The sequence below is a fragment of the Rattus norvegicus genome, chromosome 16, assembly GCF_036323735.1.
Source record: "Rattus norvegicus strain BN/NHsdMcwi chromosome 16, GRCr8, whole genome shotgun sequence".
NCBI lineage: Eukaryota > Metazoa > Chordata > Mammalia > Rodentia > Muridae > Rattus > Rattus norvegicus.
Genome location: NC_086034.1, coordinates 43,601,452 through 43,619,464, shown reverse-complemented (window position 1 = coordinate 43,619,464; position 18,013 = coordinate 43,601,452). Strand labels below are relative to the sequence as shown.

The 18,013-nt window shown below is 36.8% G+C and overlaps 1 protein-coding gene across 3 annotated transcripts in view; it reads left to right on the top strand.

Moving 5' to 3' along the window:
- Positions 1 to 18,013, top strand: part of Gpm6a (glycoprotein m6a) — a 332,077-nt gene that overhangs the window by 86,997 nt on the left and 227,067 nt on the right. The window contains exon 1 of one of the 3 annotated variants that reach the window (XM_039094504.2): positions 17,081 to 17,099. The exons of the other annotated variants lie outside the window; for them this stretch is intronic. The gene's annotated coding sequence lies outside the window, so the exon portion shown is untranslated. Of the gene's footprint in view, positions 1 to 17,080; positions 17,100 to 18,013 lie in introns of those variants that run through there. 3 annotated transcript variants of the gene reach the window in all.

The window sequence follows — 18,013 nt, the reverse complement described above, 5'->3', positions numbered from 1 at the left end:
TTGAATTATAAACAAAAGCTAGTATATTTGTGCTTTCCCAGATTCGCAGATACAACTAATTTCCTCTAAGTTATTTTTTTTCCTTTTTTTTTTATTAACTTGAGTATTTCTTATATACATTTCGAGTGTTATTCCCTTTCCCGGTTTCCGGGCAAACATCCCCCTCCCCCCTCCCCTTCCTTATGGGTGTTCCCCTCCCAACCCTCCCTTCATTGCCGCCCTCCCCCCATAGTCTAGTTCACTGGGGGTTCAGTCTTAGCAGGACCCAGGGCTTCCCCTTCCACTGGTGCTCTTACTAGGATATTCATTGCTACCTATGGGGTCAGAGTCCAGGGTCAGTCCATGTATAATCTTTAGGTAGTGGCTTACTCCCTGGAAGCTCTGGTTGCTTGATATTGTTGTACATATGGGGTCTCGAGCCCCTTCAAGCTCTTCCAGTTCTTTCTCTGATTCCTTCAACGGGGGACCTATTCTCAGTTCAGTGGTTTGCTGCTGGCATTCGCCTCTGTATTTGCTGTATTCTGGCTGTGTCTCTCAGGAGCGATCTACATCCGGCTCCTGTCGGTCTGCACTTCTTTGCTTCATCCATCTTGTCTAATTGGGTGGCTGTATATGTATGGGCCACATGTGGGGCAGACTCTGAATGGGTGTTCCTTCAGTCTCTGTTTTAATCTTTGCCTCTCTCTTCCATGCCAAGGGTACTCTTGTTCCCCTTTTAAAGAAGGAGTGAAGCATTCACATTTTGATCATCCGTCTTGAGTTTCGTTTGTTCTAGGAATCTAGGGTAATTCAAGCATTTGGGCTAATAGCCACTTATCAATGAGTGCATACCATGTATGTCTTTCTGTGATTGGGTTAGCTCACTCAGGATGATATTTTCCAGTTCCAACCATTTGCCTACGAATTTCATAAACTCGTTGTTTTTGATAGCTGAGTAATATTCCATTGTGTAGATGTACCACATTTTCTGTATCCATTCCTCAGTTGAAGGGCATCTGGGTTCTTTCAAGTTTCTGGCTATTATAAATAAGGCTGCGATGAACATAGTGGAGCACGTGTCTCTTTTATATGTTGAGGCATCTTTTGGGTATATGCCCAAGAGAGGTATAGCTGGATCCTCAGGCAGTTCAATGTCCAATTTGCTGAGGATCCTCCAGACTGATTTCCAGAATGGTTTTACCAGTCTGCAATCCCACCAACAATGGAGGAGTGTTCCTCTTTCTCCAAATCCTCGTCAGCATCTGCCGTCACCTGAGTTTTTGATCTTAGCCATTCTCACTGGTGTGAGGTGAAATCTTAGGGTTGTTTTGATTTGCATTTCCCTTATGACTAAAGATGTTGAACATTTCTTTAGGTGTTTCTCAGCCATTCGGCATTTCTCAGCTGTGAATTCTTTGTTTAGCTCTGAACCCCATTTTTTAATAGGGTTATTTGTTTCCCTGCGGTCTAACTTCTTGAGTTCTTTGTATATTTTGGATATAAGGCCTCTATCTGTTGTAGGATTGGTAAAGATCTTTTCCCAATCTGTTGGTTGCCGTTTTGTCCTAACCACAGTGTCCTTTGCCTTACAGAAGCTTTGCAGTTTTATGAGATCCCATTTGTCGATTCTTGATCTTAGAGCGTAAGCCATTGGTGTTTTGTTCAGGAAATTTTTTCCAGTGCCCATGTGTTCCAGATGCTTCCCTAGTTTTTCTTCTATTAGTTTGAGTGTGTCTGGTTTGATGTGGAGGTCCTTGATCCACTTGGACTTAAGCTTTGTACAGGGTGATAAGCATGGATCGATCTGCATTCTTCTACATGTTGCCCTCCAGTTGAACCAGCACCATTTGCTGAAAATGCTATCTTTTTTCCATTGGATGGTTTTGGCTCCTTTGTCAAAAATCAAGTGACCATAGGTGTGTGGGTTCATTTCTGGGTCTTCAATTCTATTCCATTGGTCTATCTGTCTGTCTCTGTACCAATACCATGCAGTTTTTATCACTATTGCTCTGTAATACTGCTTGAGTTCAGGGATAGTGATTCCCCCTGAAGTCCTTTTATTGTTGAGGATAGCTTTAGCTATCCTGGGTTTTTTGTTATTCCAGATGAATTTGCAAATTGTTCTGTCTAACTCTTTGAAGAATTGGATTGGTATTTTGATGGGGATTGCATTGAATCTGTAGATTGCTTTTGGTAAAATGGCCATTTTTACTATATTAATCCTGCCAATCCATGAGCATGGGAGATCTTTCCATCTTCTGAGGTCTTCTTCAATTTCTTTCCTCAGTGTCTTGAAGTTCTTATTATACAGATCTTTTACTTGCTTGGTTAAAGTCACACCGAGGTACTTTATATTATTTGGGTCTATTATGAAGGGTGTAATTTCCCTAATTTCTTTCTCGGCTCGTTTCTCTTTTGTATAGAGGAAGGCAACTGATTTATTTGAGTTAATTTTATACCCAGCCACTTTGCTGAAGTTGTTTATCAGCTTTAGTAGTTCTCTGGTGGAACTTTCGGGATCACTTAAATATACTATCGTATCATCTGCAAATAGTGATATTTTGACCTCTTCTTTTCCGATCTGTATCCCCTTGATCTCCTTTTGTTGTCTGATTGCTCTGGCTAGAACTTCAAGAACTATATTGAATAAGCAGGGAGAGAGTGGGCAGCCTTGTCTAGTCCCTGATTTTAGTGGGATTGCTTCAAGTTTCTCTCCATTTAGTTTAATGGTAGCAACTGGTTTGCTGTATATGGCTTTTACTATGTTTAGGTATGGGCCTTGAATTCCTATTCTTTCCAGGACTTTTATCATGAAGGGGTGTTGAATTTTGTCAAATGCTTTCTCAGCATCTAATGAAATGATCATGTGGTTCTGTTCTTTCAGTTTGTTTATATAATGGATCACGTTGATGGTTTTCCGTATATTAAACCATCCCTGCATGCCTGGGATGAAGCCTACTTGATCATGGTGGATGATTGTTTTGATGTGCTCTTGGATTCGGTTTGCCAGAATTTTATTGAGTATTTTTGTGTCGATATTCATAAGGGAAATTGGTCTGAAGTTCTCTTTCTTTGTTGTGTCTTTGTGTGGTTTAGATATAAGAGTAATTGTGGCTTTGTAGAAGGTATTCGGTAGTGATCCATCTGTTTCAATTTTGTGGAATAGTTTGGATAATATTGGTATGAGGTCTTCTATGAAGGTTTGATAGAATTCTGCACTAAACCCGTCTGGACCTGGGCTCTTTTTGGTTGGGAGACCTTTAATGACTGCTTCTATTTCCTTAGGAGTTATGGGGTTGTTTACCTGGTTTATCTGTTCCTGATTTAACTTCGGTACCTGGTATCTGTCTAGGAAATTGTCCATTTCCTGAAGATTTTCAAGTTTTGTTGAGTATAGGTTTTTATAGTAAGATCTGATGATTTTTTGAATTTCCTCTGAATCTGTTGTTATGTCTCCCTTTTCATTTCTGATTTTGTTAATTTGGACGCACCTTTGTGTACTCTCCTTATTCTGACTAAGGGTTTAATCTATCTTGTTGATTTTCTCAAAGAACCAACTTTTGGTTCTGTTGATTCTTTCTATGGTCCTTTTTGTTTCTACTTGGTTGATTTCCGCTCTGAGTTTGATTATTTCCTGCCTTCTACTCCTCTTGGGTGTATTTGCTTCTTTTTGTTCTAGAGATTTTAGGTGTGCTGTCAAGCTGCTGACATATGCTCTTTCCTGTTTCTTTCTGCAGGCACTCAGCGCTATGAGTTTTCCTCTTAGCACAGCTTTCATTGTGTCCCATAAATTTGGGTATGTTGTACATTCATTTTCATTAAATTCTAAAAAGTTTTTAATTTCTTTCTTTATTGCTTCCTTGACCAGTTTATCATTGAGTAGAGCATTGTTCAATTTCCACGTATATGTGGGCATTCTTCCCTTACTGTTATTGAAGACCAGTTTTAGGCCGTGGTGGTCCGATAGCACGCATGGGATTATTTCTATCTTTCTGTACCTGTTGAGGCCCGTTTTTTGACCAATTATATGGTCAATTTTGGAGAAATTACCATGAGGAGCTGCGAAGAAGGTATATCCTTTTGCTTTAGGATAGAATGTTCTATAAATATCCGTTAAGTCCATTTGGCTCATGACTTCTCTTAGTCTGTCGACATCACTGTTTAATTTCTGTTTCCATGATCTGTCCATTGATGAGAGTGGGGTGTTGAAATCTCCCACTATTATTGTGTGAGGTGCGATGTGTGTTTTGAGCTTTAGTAAGGTTTCTTTTACGTATGTAGGTGCCCTTGTATTTGGGGCATAGATATTTAGGATTGAGAGTTCATCTTGGTGGATTTTTCCTTTGATGAATATGAAGTGTCCTTCCTTATCTTTTTTGATGAATTTTAGTTGAAAATTGATTTTATTTGATATTAGAATGGCTACTCCAGCTTGCTTCTTCTGACCATTTGCTTGGAAAGTTGTTTTCCAGCCTTTCACTCTGAGGTAGTGTCTGTCTTTGTCTCTGAGGTGTGTTTCCTGTAGCCAGCAGAATGCAGGGTCCTCGTTGCGTATCCAGTTTGTTAATCTATGTCTTTTTATTGGGGAGTTGAGGCCATTGATGTTGAGAGATATTAAGGAATAGTGATTATTGCTTCCCGTTATATTCATATTTGGATGTGAGGTTATGTTTGTGTGCTTTCCTTCTCTTTGTTTTGTTGCCAAGATGATTAGTTTCTTGCTTCTTCTAGGGTATAGCTTGCCTCCTTATGTTGGGCTTTACCATTTATTATCCTTTGTAGTGCTGGATTTGTAGAAAGATATTGTGTAAATTTGGTTTTGTCATGGAATATCTTGGTTTTCTCCATCTATATTAATTGAGAGTTTTGCAGGATACAGTAACCAGGGCTGGCATTTGTGTTTTCTTAGGGTCTTTATACATCAGTCCTGGATCTTCTGGCCTTCATAGTTCCTGGCAAGAAGTCTGGCGTGATTCTGATAGGTGTGCCTTTATATGTTACTTGACCTTTTTCCCTTACTGCTTTTAATATTCTTTCTTTATTTTGTGCGTTTGGTGTTTTGACTATTATGTGACGGGAGGTGTTTCTTTTCTGGTCCAATCTATTTGGGGTTCTGTAGGCTTCTTGTATGCCTCTGGGTATCTCTTTTTTTAGGTTAGGGCAGTTTTCTTCTATGATTTTGTTGAAGATATTTACTGGTCCTTTGAGCTGGGAGTCTTCACTCTCTTCTATACCTATTATCCTTAGGTTTGATCTCATTGACTCCTGGATTTCCTGTATGTTTTGGACCTGTAGCTTTTTCCACTTTACATTATCTTTGACAGTTGAGTCAATGATTTCTATGGAATCTTCTGCTCCTGAGATTCTCTCTTCCATCTCCTGTATTCTGTTGGTGAAGCTTGTATCTACAGCTCCTTGTCTCTTCTTTTGGTTTTCTATATCCAGGGTTGTTTCCATGTGTTCTTTCTTGATTGCTTCTATTTCCATTTTTAATTCCTTCAACTGTTTGATTGTGCTTTCCTGGAATTCTTTCAGGGATTTTTGCGATTCCTCTCTGTAGGCTTCTACTTGTTTATTAATGTTTTCCTGTGTTTCCCTAAGGGAGTTCTTCACGTCTTTCTTGAAGTCCTCCAGCATCATGATCAAATATGATTTTGAAACTAGATCTTGCTTTTCTGGTGTGTTTGGATATTCCATGTTTGTTTTGGTGGGAGAATTGGACTCCGATGATGCCATGTAGTCTTGATTTCTGTTGCTTGGGTTCCGGCGCTTGCCTCTCGCCATCAGGTTATCTCTAGTGTTACTTTGTTCTGCTATTTCTGACAGTGGCTAGCCTGTCCTATAAGCCTGTGTGTCAGGACTCCTGTAGACCTGTTTTCCTCTCTTTCAGTCAGTTATGGGGACAGAGTGTTCTGCTTTTGGGCGTGTAGTTTTTCCTCTCTACAGGTCTTCAGCTGTTCCTGTGGGCCTGTGTCTTGAGTTCACCAGGCTGCTTTCTTGCAGCAGAAAAGTTGGTCTTACCTGTGGTCCTGAGACTCAAGTTCGTTCGTGGGGTGCTGCCCACGGGCTCTCTGCAGTGGCAGCAACCAGGAAGATATGCACCGCCCCCTCCGGGAGCCTCAGTGCACCAGGGCTCCAAATGGCCTTTGGTGTTTTCCTCTGGCGTCTGAGATGTATGTGCAGAGAGCAGTCTCTTCTGGTTTCCCAGGCTTGTCTGCCTCTCTGAAGGTTTAGCTCTCCCTCCCACGGGATTTGGGTGCAGAGAACTGTTTATCTGGTCTGTTTCCTTCAGGTTCAGGTGGTGTCTCAGGCAGGGGTCCTGCTGCTCCTGGGCCCTCCCCCATGGGAGCCCAGAGGCCTTATACAGTTTCCTCTTGGGTCCTCCTCTAAGTTATTAATTAGTAGGGAACACACTCACATCACAGATTACCTACTAATATCTTTTATCATATGTTCCTATGGAGGCTACTGAGTTCTGTTCACTGTAAAAAGTTTCTTAATATTTTATAGTAGAGTAGAAGTTTATTAAGCCCTTATTAATTTTAAATTACTTTATTTACTTTGTACAGAATTTGATGTTGCTAGAAAGTTTTCATGCCCAGAAATATAAAAACAATATTATATTTTTCACATATTCAACTATTAGTAAAATATAAAGAGCTTTTAATACAGTGAATTGAAACCACTTATATATTCCCAAATAGAAAATATCCACAAGGGGCTCTAAGTAAATCCTTTGTAAATATAAAATATAGATGTTTCCAAAAATTTGGAATTATAGCTGACAATTTCTATAGCTAAGGCTTCCACAATGCTTAAATTATGTAAAATTTATGGAATAATTTTCTTAATATCAGTTTTCTTGTGAAATGAACACGATAATATTAGTTACATAGGAAGGGCAAATGCTTAGATTTATGCCTATTTTAAACTAAGAGCTCAGTAAAAATACAGTGTGACGACCATATCAATAATAGTCTTTGCTATACCATGATGTAACAACTCTTAGTTAATTTTTTAGTTATTGCTTTTAAAATTGCATGTACTTTCTTGTCCCAAGGAAAAGGAAAGCTCTGTGTTCTGGAAATAGTTTTATTCCTTTGATATGTAGTAAGAAACCAATGCCTCCTGGTACATACAGGAAAAGTGCCAGGATTCTTGATGGAAATCTAAATTATTTGAATAGCTTTTATTCTTACAAATTCAATGAGATGAAAATGAGGTTCATCTTCAGGAACTCAAAAGAGCCTCATCAAGCACGGAAAAAAAAAGTGTAAAACTTAAATTAAGACTTGAGTATCATTATCTAAATTTAGTTGTGAAGTGCAGAAAATAAGCTGTATAATGCCCAAAATGCTCTTTAGAAAGATGAATTCATGCTTCAACTTTTTTAAAAAGAAAAGAGAAGTTTAAAACGACTATTTACCATTAGTCTTTTTTGTTCTTTTGTTGTGGTTTATCTGATTGAGCCTTGATAGCTTTTCCTTCTAAGAAAGGACATTTACATAGGAGCCATCTACAGGATAAACCAAACCCTTCTGGCATCCATGTTTTGAAACTTCTAAAGCTCTTTCCGTGTTGTAACAAAAGGCACTGTTTTTGTAGAATTATTTTTACATATCATAAATAGCAGAATGCCTGTACAACTGGCGATGATTCTCTTCCTAATGATTATGAACTTAGTCATCCCAACAGCTAATATAGAATATAAGCTAAAACTACAGTTCTTGATTGTATTGAAAATATAGAGGTAGAGCTTTTAAAAAGTAGGAATTGCATACATACCAGTGTGTATGTATAGATGACATAATAGTCTTCCTAATGTTATTTCATATCATTAAATTGCTTACTACATTGTTTCTACCAGTCAAACATTTAGACATACTGCTTGGCTGTTTTCTCTTTTCTACACTAGACTAGAGGCATTGACATTTTCAAACCATTTATTTTAGTTTTTATTTATATAACTAAACTAGTAGTTTATATGCAGCCAGAGCTTTGCTTATATTGAGAGGAATAGATTCAAAGTCAGGTCAACATAATTCCATGGTCTTCTAACTGAAAAAGTTTTAAAGGAAGGAGAACAACAGAAAGATTTAGGAAGAAATTAAAACTGTCAAGTCATATCTGTGCCCCACCTGATTCATGTGTCAGGACAAGTTTACAAATAATGAGATTAGAGTTTTATTTGTATATATAGTCAAATGGATTTTTCTTTACACTTTTTGTCATCCACAGTTACATACTTTATATAAAAGAACTAAGGGTCCTGTTGGATATGTGAATGATCCAATGCATCTAACTCCTGGCTAATTAAAGCATAAGATAATGAGACTTCTTTATGAGACAAAGCTTTCAAAATATTTTGACAATGCTAGGTGTTTTGGGGGATATGAAAATGTTGTTTTCTGCTTATGAAACTATTTTAAACATAGAAACAATCATTAGTGTTCCCAAATGGAGCCTGCTTCTTTTTTTTCTGTGTCAAAGGGCCATCAAATTAGATCTCTCTGGCATTTCTAGGAAGCCTGTTGCTTTTAAAATTTTGTTTATTTCATTCACTTATTCATAGTTCTAAAACTGTTGTGCATTAACATGTCTAGGCCACAGGATCCTTAGATTTATAGCACAAATCAGATTTTCTATTTCTGTTTTCTGTATTGATCACCTAATAAAGTTAATTACAGTATTTGCAGGAATACTCAAGGAGCATATTTTTTTTCAGAAAACTTATTCATGGACGATGAGTAGGAATACAATCAACTGCTATTAACCCAAGTCTCTTTATTATAGCCACTTCACTTTAAGTTTGAGAGTTCCATGACAAGCAGAAGTTCAAATGACAACATACATATATTAAAATCTGATTAATCAGTGTACAGTGATTATTTGCATTTTATCTACTTTTCACAGCTTAATTCAAACGGGAGAACAAAATAGCCAATATTTTCATGGCTATGTTTCTTGGTGAATTTTCAGCTCTCTGTCATACCAGCTAAGCTTATGCATAGTTCCCACATGCTTGAGAAGTAAATAGTTTCTTTCTGAAATACTTCTTTCCTTTGAGTCAAGCTCTTAAGCATGACTTTGAAATGTTGATTTTTAAATTTTATAAAAAGTGAGTGACAGTAGACACAGAGAGTTATGTTTTCTCTTTGAAGTATGCAGCACTTCTATACTAGCAGATGATCAGGATCACCCATGGACTCACAGTAAAGTACACAAATATGAGTGATGACCTCAGTTGAAGGTATTTTATGTGACTATAGCAAAGTTTCCTTGGCATAGTGGAAAGGACACCTCAGAGTATTTCATGGCATCTACTCCGACCTTCTTATCCCAAAACCCTACAAGATTAATAAGAAAGTTTACAACATTAAGGAGTATTTATTAAACTTCATAATGCACCAGCTTTCCAAGCCTCTAGCACTGATAAGTGATGAATTTGTTCACTACAGAAAGTTCAGTTCATGAAGGAAAGCATAAACACATGAAAAATTTGTAAAATTTCCCACTTTCTGAAATGATTTCCTCTATTCAAAACAGCAAACACTTTAAATCCTGCACTCAGGAACCCTAGGTAGGTGTACCTCTGAGTTCAAAGCCAGCTGCGTCTCCAGAGGGAGTTACAGGACATCCAAGGCAACACAGAAAAACCCTCTTTCAAAATATTATTAAAACAATAATGAAAGACCAGTGCTAGTTTCATGTACTCCATAAGAAATTACCAACTATAATATTAAATAGAATGAGCATTCTTGTTCTCCTAGCCAATAAACCTAGTGATGGGAGGATTTAACACTTAAGCACAAGTCAGTAGAAAGAAGGATTCATTGTTATGACTTGGGTTATATGGCTCTTGATCGGTCTCTCTTAAATAAAGACAATCTGAATAAACTTTTGCCGCAGCTAATTAAGAAGCAGAAATATCTGAGTTAAGAACTGCTCACCAACAGACATTAAACGCCACCATGAGCCTTGTTCTTTAAAGACCAATACGTTTCCTTTCCTCAAATGTCATAGTCATTCAACATGTGTTAGCTACCTTGGAGTATATTTTAGATGGAGAACACATCCACCATCTGTACTGTGGGGACCTCATTGCTTCCCTTTCTCAAGTATGGCTAGGGAATAATACAGTTCTTTCAGAAACAATTTATTCTTTATTTTTTTAAAATATGTGTATCAACTCTGAGAATTTCATGCTCCTTATTTTGATCATAATCATCCCCTTCCTCAGATCCTTCCCCCAGCTTAGTACCCAACAAATTTTGTATCTTTATTCATTTTTTTTAAAAAAATCTTATTGAGTCTTATTAGTGAAGCCTATATTCTCTAGGGTCTGTGTCCATCTACTGGAACATATTAGACCTACCTACCCGGGGCCATACTCTTGAAGAAAACTTAATTCTTACCATCTCAACAGCTGTCTGTTATCAACAGTTCTCAGTTAGGGTTAGGGTTTCCTCCCTACCTCCCATCTCTGTGTTGGGATTTTTGTCTCTCCTGCACAGGCCTTGCACATTAAATCAAGAGCACTGTGAGCTTATACATGCAAATACCTTATTATGTCAGGAAAACACTATTCCATTTTAATCACTCACTTTCTCCGGCTCTTACAGAGTTTCTACTTTCATTTCCACAGTAATCCCGTTTGGCTAGTGGGGGTGTGATATTGATGTCCTATTTGGGGCTGAGCAAACCACAGACAATTTTCCTCTGCTCCTTGACCAATTGTTAGTCTTGCTGTTAGTCATCATCTCCTGCAAAAAGAAGAGTCTCTGATGAAGTCTGAGAGATGTGAGAGATGCTCTAATATAGGATGTGAGAACTCGTTAGTTGTTAGTTTAATACAATGCTACACTGGCACCATATTAGTATTATCTTCTCCCTTAGGGCTTATAATTTGACAAGCCACAGGTTTAAGATTGGCATAACTGTGCCTGGTATGTGTTTCCTCTGTGAGTCTGAAAACCCAATTAGCAAACATGTATACAATGGAATAAAAATCGCTTTGCTTTTCACTCCAATAATCTACTACAAAATCTACATGCTGATATGTACATGGTTGTGGACCACATTCTCAAAAGAGAATAATTTCTCCTTATCCAGATGCTATCAAAGGTCAATCAACTTCCAGTTTCTCCTCAATAAGGGGCGTGGCTTGGAGAGCACTTCAGCTTAAAATTGGATGCAGAATTTTACAAGAATTTCAAAGGAGAGCTGATGCCAATGCTGCTCAAAATATTAAATAATTTGAAAAGAAAGGAAAGTTTGACACTTTTTCTAATTTTTCAATTTTCTTAGAAGAATTTTATATTTATATCAAACCTGTTTTAAAAATAAGATGATCTGTCATTAAAACTGATTTAAAAACTTAAAAATCAATTTAAAAATTGACTTGACAAATTGTAATCTGTAAATTTTTTAAATTAAAACTAGATTATTCTCTCATATGATACATCCTGACCACAGTTTCCTTTCCCTCCACTCCTCCCAGCTACTCCATATCTCCCCTCTCCACCAAATCCCATCCCCCCCCCCCACTGGTTCCTCTTCAGAAAAGAGCAGGTCTCTAAGCAGGACAAACAGCAAACAATATGAGAAGGCAAAACCCCTCATATTGACAGTTGACCAGACAACCCAATAAGAAGAAAGAGTCCTAAAAGAAGGCAAAAGAGTCAAATATAAACCAGGTCCCACTTTTTGGTTTCCTGCAAAGTCAACAAACTAACAGCCATAACACATACACAGAGGACCTGGGCAGATTCATGCAGGCTCTGCGCTTGCTGGTTCAGTCTCTCTGAGCCACAGTGGACCCTGCTTAGTTGATTTCATGGGCCATATTCTCCTGGTATCCTCCATCGCTGCAGACTGCTAGAGTCTTTCTTCTCCCTTTTCTGTGGGGTTTTGTTATCTCCAATGGGCGGGACCCAATGGAGACTTCTGATTTAGACTCCCTCAGCAGAACCTCTGACACCTGCTCCTATCAGCTGCTTGAGAAGGCCTGTCTGATGACAACTGGATAAGGCACCAATCTATGAGTACACCAGAAACAGGATATCATTAGGAGTCATTTCACTGTTTTTTTATTTTTTTTCAATAAAATTTTTTATGCAGTGTCTGTAGATGTTGCACAGTTAGGTAGAGTGCTTTGTTAGCATGTGTGAGGGTCTAGAGTCAGTTCTATTTTTTGTTTTTCCTTGTTTTCTTAAAAAAAAAGAAAAAAGAGAAAGGAAAGCTCTGAAACTCTTTTCATAAAGAGTTTATAAAGCAAGTATGACATTGATACCAAACCAGATAAACACAACACACCAAAGGGAAATAACCAACGAAATGCTTTGATGCATATAACTGCAAAATATTTCAGTAAACTAATTGCAAACTTCATGCACTACTAAATCAGAAAGATCATTTGTAATGATCAAGTTGGCTATTTGTTCAATACGTTTAAATCCATCAACGGGTATTTTCTTAGAATCAGCTTGCCAAAGCTCTGTTCTTCTGTCTCAATAGACAGATCCAAAAGAGAACCTTGGGATTTCTTCTGTGTTTGCTGACAAACTTTAGTTTTCCAACATGACTAAAAACATTCCCTACATAAACATGTAATAGGCATTGTGTTGTAAAACATGCATATCATGCATATTATTAAAATAAAGTAGAATTATAAAAAACATTAGGTTTGTAAGATAAATAATACTTAATTTTAAAAATAATAGCCCAGATGTTTATTTTATTTAGCTCAAATTTCATAAATAACATTTTTATTGCAAGGCATACACTGAATAAGATATGTATGAATATGGGCTAAGACAATGATTTAAAGATTAGATTCAGTATATAGCATTGCTATCTAGCAATAATACTTAAAATTAATAGTTCTCTAATTGGCATGTTCTGTAAGGCATATTTGGAGTTAACTTTGTCTTCTTAAAAATGCTGAAGTTTCCACTAACTTAGAAGAACTGAACTAAGTGAAAAACAACTTTTAATATTTCTATACTGTAAAGTAATAAATATTTTAACATAAGTATGTTTACATTATTTCACAAGTAGGTTTGTACCTTAATTCAGCATAATTTTTATGGATTTTACTTTTCCAGTACTGGAGACTGTTTCAACTTCAAACATGCTAATGAATAAGCTAGATCTCCAGCCTCAGAGATTTTTCTTTTTATGCAATACAATTTTTTTCACATCACTTAGATTTTTTTTTAAAAATGCCATGTCAATTTTCAATGGCAGATCATAACATTTTTAAATCAAATTTTGCACAAATGCAGTCATTCCTAGACTGGTTTGTAAACGTGCGCTCTGCACCTTTGCATCACAAATCATTGTCCCCATGTTCAGTTTTCTTAAAACAGGTGCTAACTTCAAAACAATTGCTGGGTTGTGTTTTTCATTAGCAAGCTGTAAGGAATATTATTGAGTTATTAAAAAACACAGTGTGAAGCTGGGCATGGTGACACATACATTTAATCCTAGCACATAGCTTTATTTTCATAATTTTATTTATACTGAACTGTGTTGATAAGAACTGTGGTCATTCTGTAACTTTCTCACACGCTAGTAGATGCCGACATGCCGGAGACAGAACAAATGCCTAGAGAACTGGGAGTGGAGAGATGGTTAAGACCGTTGTTCGGTTCCCACCATCTACATACAGTGCTTTAGGATTCTTGTAAATGCCTGTTGGGAATTGTTTCTAATGCTCTTGAATTAATCTGCTCTCCCACCCCCCAAATCAGGAATCTGTGTGTCCAAACGCTGAAGGTCCTTATTCCTGATTGGTTTTTGATTGATCAATAAAGAGCAATGGCCATTGGTTGGGCAAGTAGCCTGAGGCAGTGCCTTTGAATCTGTGTGGGCTACGAATTGAAAGAGGAATCTTCGTGATTGGGAGAGAGACAAATCAGATTTAGAGCTGCAGGCGAGAAAGACTGCAGCCCTCCTTGCCCCGCCCCCGCCCGAAGGACTGTCCAGAAGCGTCTTGGGCAGCAAAGACTAAGAGCCGCCTAGATGGAGCCAGGGCAACAAAGATAAAATATAGATTTAGAGGGCGTTAAACCAGGATTACAGGAGGGAAATGTGTGTTAGCCGCTGGGAAGACTAGAACTGCCCAGCCTTTGAGCCAATCATGGCATGTCAAAATTAACGTGTGTGTGTGTGTGTGTGTGTGTGTGTGTGTGTGTGTGTGTGTGTCTGTCTGTCTGTCTGTCTGTCTGTCTGTCTTTCATTTGCGAATCCAAAGAGCTCCTGGGTGGGTGGATGGGAGTGCAACCCTCTAGGAGCCAAGTGGTATAGCCAAAATTACCACTAAAATGGCTATACCTCCAGATCCAGGGGATTCAATGCCCCTTTATGACCTCTGTCTACACACACATACATTTGCCATACTTACACTTAGACGCTTATACTTTTATATAAATATAAAAATATTGAAATAATAGAAAGTAGCGAACCAGCAAAGTCAATCTTGATTTTTTCCTTTTTTTTTCTTTTTTTTTCTTTTTTTTTTTTTTCTTTTTTTTTCCTTTCCGGAGCTGGGGACCGAACCCAGGGCCTTGTGCTTGCTAGGCAAGCGCTCTACCACTGAGCTAAATCCCCAATCCCTAATCTTGATTTATTTGAAATCAGTTATTAATAAATATTTTAAAAGAAACACATAGGTCAAATACATAGAAAAGACTCCTCAAGCTCTAGGCAAGTCAGTAAGATAATCACTTTTTATTATTACACTTGCTGTTTTAAATCTTATGTCAAGATAGATGCTGTAATGGCAGCCAGAAAGACTTAACTCAAGAGAAGAAAGGTGAGTATGTACTGGCGGAAGTAGTTTCCATTTCTCAGGCAATTTCTGCTTAAATTTTGTCTGCCTTTGAAGCAGGAAACTTGATATCTCACAGTTCACTGTGCATTATTTCTCCAGGCTGATCATCTTGAGAGCCTGAACTCTTACGTTTAATATCCTGGTCACTACATAGTCCCAGGATTATCTTCCTTTGCAATAAATTATTCTTATGAAGAAAAATTCTTCAATAATTTTCATTTGTATACTTTATATATTTGTCATGATATCCAATGTCATAGACTAACTTTAGACATAGTACATAAAATCTGTTAATAGAGACGACATTTTTATCAGAAAAAATATTTATAAATCAGTGGTCACATGAACTATAAAAAGTATGAATATATGTTATTCTGATGTTTGTATGAATAAAAGTATGGATTATATTTAATTCATTAACACTTGACATAAAGAAGGGATACACTGGTTAAGTAATAGAACAAAATTACTGAACAATGATGTGTTTCTATTTATAAATTCTAATATAAAAGTATGACATGAGATACTGAAATAAAAAGGTAATGAAATGCGTTAAAAGGGATTTTGCATATTCAAAAGATTTTGTTAGGTAGATTTAATAATTAGCTAGAAGTATCTACTTATATATTTATAGGATTTATACAATATAAATATTATCAAATTTCCAAATGAAGTGACCTGTGTCTCGGTGCTATGTTGATTCCAATAGAATGGAGAATACATGAGCTAGTCCATCAAGATTTATTAAAACTAACATTCCTGAATTTCATTTCCTGTATTCCTGTATTGTGTCCCCAAATTAAATTTTTTCTTTTAAGTTTGGCCTCATAGTTGACATAAGGATGAAAGCCTTTGAAGACTTTCTTGGTTGGGTTAAGTTCATGGGGTAAAATCATTTTTCACTGACACTTTAAGATTTTTAGGCCTTCCGAGATAATTTTCAACCTCTTTTATATACTGTACAAACAGAGTGAGACTTTATTGCTGTCATCTTATCTCTGGTGCCAAGATCCACAAGAAGACTTTTTACAGAACCTAAAAAGCATTTGGATTCACCATGTACTGTTTCAGTGATAATTCCCTAGCACTGACACCAGTTTAGGAAAGAAACCAATATTATTTTCTGTGTCAGATATTCGTGAGTCTAGTCTCACACTACAGTCATATTATTTACGGAAGAAAATACATATTATCACTCATTTTACTGCATATTACTTTAGTCATGTAAATGTTGGTATGTCAGTAGGATTTAGAATAATTTCTCTTGTGTTTTAAGGCTGTGTTCTATTGCTCTATAAATGATGATATATCATCATCTTCATCTCACAAGAAAATCCCCCTCCAGCCCCATTCTGCCTCTGGCCTCATGAATTATGGTTTTGAGAAATCAGTAAATAGAGATAGACAGCCAACCTCAAATGGCTTCATGTAGTAGTTGGATAGGGTCAATATTACTTCATTGTCATTTTTTTCTGAAAACTTTTGGAAATCATTTCAAAAGTATGTAAAATTATCACTCCAAAAACAGATGTAGGGAATTTAGCAAATAAGATGATAGGTTATTGTCAGACTTTAAATATTTTTGTCATGTAATGTCCCTTTACCCTATATTTTCTCATATGAAACTGTGGCTTACTGTATAGATGCCACCCCCCCTCCTTTTCGCAGGGATTCCACCATATTTTAGCTATTTCATATTAATTAAGAGGTTACAAAATATTTATGTTTATTACTATTCTTATTGAAAATAGTGGCCCATCAATGGACAGAATTTGACAGAATAGGCCTCTTAAGAGAAATTGATTAAAACATAGAAACACCTTACTAAACAAAGAAGAACAAAATATTTCTCACAATCTTAATACTGATCAAAAGTTTTGAAGAACATTCATGACCATGATCTTGGGTTCAAGTTCCTATTATTCTGCTTGAGTAATGTAATAACAGTTTGACAACTTCGGGCCTTTCTTTCCTTTTTCAAAAAGAAAATAATTGGTCATGGTTGTATATTTTCTGTTGTTTTAGAAGGGTGATTTAAATTTACTTTTGTGAATTGATATAAATTTAGGTTGTTTTACAAAATCTGTCTCTGCATATGTTAGATGGTTCGCAACTTATTTTTAGTTTCAAGGTTTTTTTTTTTTTCACAATACATAGCTTGCTATCTCTCCACCTTCCGAGCGATATTGTGCTCAGCGTTTAGCACAATTCCTGACTTATCCTTGTCTAACTACCAGCTTCTTCCAAGGAACTCATATGGCTCTTCCCAAAGACTTTCCTTGACGTATGTATCCAGGAATGATTTGTGATTGTGATATACATATAGGAGCTAGCTTTAGAAATTTTATAAATATGAAAAATGCTGTTTTAGTTATATATCTTAAAGTTCTAGTTAATTAGTCCTGAATTGATGCACGGACCTCAGAAAGAAAGGTATAAGGTATAACATCAGTCAAATATTAATGCATAAAATATTTATTAGATTGATTTCTCATCTATTTTCATTAAAGTAACACGATTGTAAACATTATTACAATATTGCAAACACTCTAAAGTCAGACCCCAGACATTCTGCACGAATCTCCTTTCTTCAGACTTTTAAGTCTTTGTTGTTTGCACCTGCCGTAATGTGATTAAATATTATGTTCTATAAAAATGTCATATGTTATAGTTGGAATTTAAATTTCCCCTCCCAAGTTTTTGTGATCTTGTGGAACTACTGAGAAATGGTGAAACTTTCAGGATATTTGTTCTAGTAGAACTCAATGTAGTTACTGATTGTTTTGGGAGCTCTACCCTTTCTTATCTGTCTCCCAAGGGTAAGGGAACATTTCATTGTGGGAGAGTGCATGGGGAAGAACTGGAGGCTGAGAAGTACTATAAAATGCTGTCTTCTAGACATGCTGTGTGTGCTGGTCAATCTAGGTCAACTGACACTCACACTATAGTTTTCTGATAGGAGGGAGCTTAAATTGAGAAAATTCCCCCTTAAGATTCAGTTGTAAGGCACTTTTTTTTTTTAAGCCAACAGGAAGTCTTTATTAGCGGGATACACGTGATGTTTAGGATCCCAGTATATTTGGGCGTGTCTAGAGGTGAGTTTACAAACACAGAATCAATGTTCTGGTTTAGCATGCTTCACTTAACAAGAATACTAAGCCAAAAACAGAAATACAGGAGCCAGAAAGAAAGGTTAGT